Below are 4,865 nucleotides of genomic sequence, written 5' to 3'. Positions count from 1 at the left end.
AAGTTTTTGGAACACTTCATCAGTTTGCGTGTCATCCTTGCTCAGGGGCCATGCTAATGTTCTCTGTATTGTTCCAATTTTAGTATATATGTTGCCAAAGGGAGCACTTCATATGATATATTATTGATAGAAATAATTAAAAAAAAATTTTTTTGAGACAGAGTCTCACTCTGTTGCCCCGGCTGGAGTTCAGTGGTGTGATCTCGGCTCACCACAACTTCCGCCCCGTGGGTTCAAGCGATTCTCTTGTCTCAGCCCCCGAGTAGCTGGGATTACACAGGTGTGCTAATTTTTTGTATTTTTAGTAGAGATGGGGTTTCGTCATGTTGGCCAGGCTGGTCTCAACCTCCTGACTCAGGTGATCCTCCCGCCTTGGCCTCCCAAAGTGCTGGGATTATGGGCATGAGCCACCACACCCAGCTGAAATAATTTTATTTATACAAATAAGCTAAGAAACTATAAACCTATAGATATCATAATATAGGTATGTTGTCTGTATGTAAGTGGAGCTCTATTCTTTTGAAAAAGAGCACCCAGTCAGAAAAGCCATTTATGATTTAAAACAAGGCAGCTATAGGAAAGTTTGATTTCTCAGAACTTAAAAAGCCATACTAAAGGTGATCCTGCGTTTCCCTGTGTTATATTTAGCTACTCAACGTAGTAAAGACCATACTTCCCGTTTCATGACCTTTCTTTATCACTGGATGTCGTTCTCAGCATGAGGAGGCACAGCATGAGCATTCATGATTACACCAAAGCAGCGACTTTCCCTTCCTTATCTCTGAGTACCCAGGAACCCAAAACTCTGTTTGCGAAGAGGCTTATAAGTGCCCTGGCCATTGGAAAAAGAGGGGTTGCTTCTACATTGAGCAGTTCGAATGGGCCTCTGAAAAGTCTTGCAGCACAATTCACAGGCAACACATGGGCGGCTGATGGCCACACTGTAGTTACAAGATGGCAGTCAGTGTGGTTCTCCATCATCCAGGTGATGCGAGGTGCTCCCTCACTTGGTCTTCTCCAGGCCTTGGCCTGGCTCCCAAGCACTGGCCATCCCCCCAGTATTCTTTGGGCTGTCAGTATTAGTTCTGCAACTTCTCATGGGACCCACCAGGACCAGATCATTTTCTCTTGCCCCACACCTCTCACCTTCTCTATTTTCTTTATAATTCTTCTGTTATCATAGATACTATGGGTGTTAATTCCCTTAAACCTTCCCTTTTGATTCTTTGACAACATTCAGGAGTCAAAAGTAAACATTGCTTTTCCTTCTCAAGGCAGTGTGGGTGACTCTGTTGACTCGGGGAACAGTGTGTGAAGGGGAAGAAAACATACATATTGTTATTTCAATTATGGCATGTATTAGGATTCTCCAGAGACATTGAATCAATAGCATGTATATACATTATATAAGAATTGGTGCATACAATTAATGGAGGCTGGCAAGTCCAAAATCTTCAGTGTGGGCCAGAAGACTTTAGACCCAGAAGAGCTGATGGTGCATTTCCGTCCCAAGACAGTCTGCTAGAATTTCTTTCTTGAGGGGGTGGCCAATCATTTCGTTCTTCTTAGGCTTTCAACTGATTGAATGAGGCCCACTCACATTACAGAAGGCAATCTGCTTTACTCAAAGTTTACTGATTTAAATGTTAATCTCATCCAAAAATACCCTCCAAATTGACACATACAATTAACCATCACACGTCATTACACTCATGATCTCCAGGAGCACACCATGGCTAAATTGGCATCTATCCTAGTGCAAGATTTCTCATTTTATGGGAAAGACAATGCATTGTGGATTAAGATGATGTAGATTTGAATCCCAGTGATCTTGGAATTTGAATCTCAGTTGTGTCATTTGGAAAAACCTTTAACTTCAGTCGTCACAGAGCTGCAGTTCTCAACTAGGGCAATTTGTCCTTCCGCCTATGTCCCCAGAAGACATTTGATAACATCTGAAAACATTTTTGGTTGTTACAACCAGGGTGAGGGCGGGAGGAGTTGTTAATGTCATCTCTGGTGGGCACAACTCAGGGATACTAACCATCCTATGATGCACACAACAGCCCCCCACAACAAACAATCACCAGGCCCCAAATATCCGTAGTGTTGAGGTTGTGAAACCTTGCACTAGAGGTAAACAGACAATGCTAGGATATCAAAAACTAGACATGAATGGAACATGGGAGGGTCGTCAGGCAAGAAAACCGATAAAATGGTGCTAAAATTTAAAAAGCAAATGTGTGAACACCTGATCTTATAGTTTTTGCCAGTTTCTAAATAGAATAGTGGGAAGGTGATATTTTAAGTTGGGAAATGCATTATTGGAGGCTACGCTATGATTTGGGGAAAAGAGAGCAGACCTCAGGTTAGCAGGAACATAAACGTGTTAGAATTTTACTGAATTTCCCCCTTGTGTCATTGGCTCACAGGATTTCACAAAGGTTTGAAGGTCTGGGATGGAATGGTGAAGGTGACATCACTGTGAGCAAGTGTGGGTCAAATGAGGGGGATGAACTGTGGCTAAGAAACTTAAGAGAATATTTTTATAAGAAGATGTAAAAGGATAAATACAATATGACTTACCAAATGCCTTTAAGTAATAGATTACTATTTTGTTAGCTCATAATTTATTCTGGCAGTCTGTTTAACCATATGCATAGTCTCCTGAATGTGATTTAAATGTTAAGTCCTAATTACAAAACTCTAATTCAAAACAATTTTAAGTAAGGCTGTTGAAAATTAATGTGAATGCAAATCATGAAGTCACTCTCATTAGGGAAATACGCATTAATTTTAATTTTGGGCCTCTCTGAACTAATATCAAATAGAATTACATAAAAAATAAAAATGGCCAGAACTTTTGAGAGATTATATTCTGCAACTAAAGTTATCCAGGAATGTGTAACAGCTACGTAATCTCTTTATAAAAAATTTTGAAATAATTTAACGATATATAGATTATTAGGGACCTTCTAAACTTTTAGAACTGATTTTGTTGGCTTCATTAGCTCCTGCCTTGTTTTAACAGGCTTTCTTTGTATATATTGAATTATTGGAGTCAACTAAGTTGGTTAGTGTGCTGTGAGGGTCACTACACATGCCCTTTTGTTTAAATTAATCAGCCTCTGCAAAGAAGAAAGACAATTTAATTTTACCAACTGAATCCAGGAGAAAAATGAATACATCAAAGCAAGTGTGAAATTCTTTCCAGTTAGCATGCACAGAGAATGTAGCTAATAATAACCTCGAGTTTTCTGTCAAGCAGGTCAATATATCTCTTTATCCATTATAATCAATATTGTAGCATTCATTCATTCATTATTCATTCACTTACCATTTATTGAAACCTTAAATTTGTGCTCAGTCAGTGCACTGTGAATGGGTATAAAGAGACAACTAAGAATCTGATCATTGTCTGGTGGGAGAGACTGACGTTACAAAGTGCAATGGTACATGCATTCTGTGAGACAGAAATTCATGGAGGAGAACTGGAAGAGATTCACCTGGATAGGTAGCCTGGGGCATAAAGAGTAGGCCTAGGAAGCCCTAAGGACATTAGGATTTATTTTGAGAGATGATGGTTGCTTTGTTAGGGTGACAGCAGGGTGGTGATGAAGAGAGGTCTTAATCTAAATATATTTTAAAGGTGGAGCTAACAAATTTTGTGGCATGAAATCAAAGAGAACATTTTAGATAGGCTTTAAAGATTTTGGAGCCAAGCACAATGACTCATGCCTGTAATCCCAGAACTCAGGGAGGCCAAGGTAGGTGGATGACTTGAATTCAGGAGTTCGAAACCAGCCTGGGCAACCTGACAAAACCCTGTCTTTACAAAAAATACTAAAATTAGCTGGGCATGGTGGCATGTGCCTGTAGTCCCAGCTACTTGGGAGTGTGAGGTGGGAGGATCACCTGAGCCCGGGGAGGTTGAGGCTGCAGTGAGACATGATCGCACCACTGCACTCCAGCCTGAGTGACAGAGTGAGACCCTGACTCCAAAAAGAAAAAAGAAAAAAAAAAGATATTGGCAAGAGCAACTAGGTTGGTGGTGTTATTTACCGAGACTGAGAAGAATTGGCATGATCTAAGTGTGACATGATAATTAGATATCCAAGTGGAGATTGAAAGAGATAGTTGGGGTAAATAAGCTTGGAATTCGGGGGACAGTCTGAATTGGGAATATACATTTGAGTATCCCAAGCATTGAGATGATATTTAAAGCCATAAAACTGGGATAATCTCCTCATTCAGCAAAGTGATGTGTAGAGACTGGGAAGATGAGGAGCCAGCAAGGAGGACTGGGACCATTAGGGCAGGAGGAGAATCTCAAGAGGGTGTGCTATTCAGGACACCAGACACTTGAGACAGTGTCCAAGGAGGAAGTGATGGACTGTGTCAAAGGCTTGTGACAGATTTAGCAATATGTGGACTAAGTCTGGCAATGTCGATGTCACTGCACCCTTGATAAAAGCATCTTTGGTTGGAGGGTTGGGATAAAAGCCTGATTAAAGTAGGCTCAAGAGAGAACGGAAGGTGAGGAAATGGTGAAAGCATATACAATTAACTTTTTGAAGACATTTGCCTGAAAAAGGAGAGAGGCATGAGGCAGTAGCTGGAAGACTGGAAGTAGCTGGAGAAGAATTTGGGGTTGAGATTTTTCTTTTTGTAAAGAATGGAGACATCTCTGGCTGTTTGCATGCTAACGGAAACAATACAGTGGAGAAAGAAAAAGTAATGGTGCAGAACAGAAGGGGACATTGTCTAGAGAGAGGTCCTTGAGAAGATGGGATCCATTGCACAGATGGAGAAGCTGGCCTTGACCAGAAGCACGAATAGTTCACCCACTGGAACATGAGCAAAAG

At 40.9% G+C, this 4,865-nt stretch overlaps 1 non-coding gene across 1 annotated transcript; it reads right to left on the bottom strand.

The window, feature by feature from the left end:
* LOC112208565 (U6 spliceosomal RNA) lies at positions 1 to 107 on the bottom strand. Its single transcript, XR_002943025.1, has one exon. It is a non-coding gene; the product is annotated as a U6 spliceosomal RNA (small nuclear RNA).
* Between the last annotated feature and the right edge of the window lie 4,758 nt (positions 108 to 4,865).

This window comes from Pan troglodytes, chromosome 13 (genome assembly GCF_028858775.2).
Source record: "Pan troglodytes isolate AG18354 chromosome 13, NHGRI_mPanTro3-v2.0_pri, whole genome shotgun sequence".
Classification (NCBI taxonomy): domain Eukaryota; kingdom Metazoa; phylum Chordata; class Mammalia; order Primates; family Hominidae; genus Pan; species Pan troglodytes.
The sequence above is the reverse complement of the archived record's forward strand: the minus strand, read 5'-3'. Positions and strand labels throughout refer to the sequence as shown.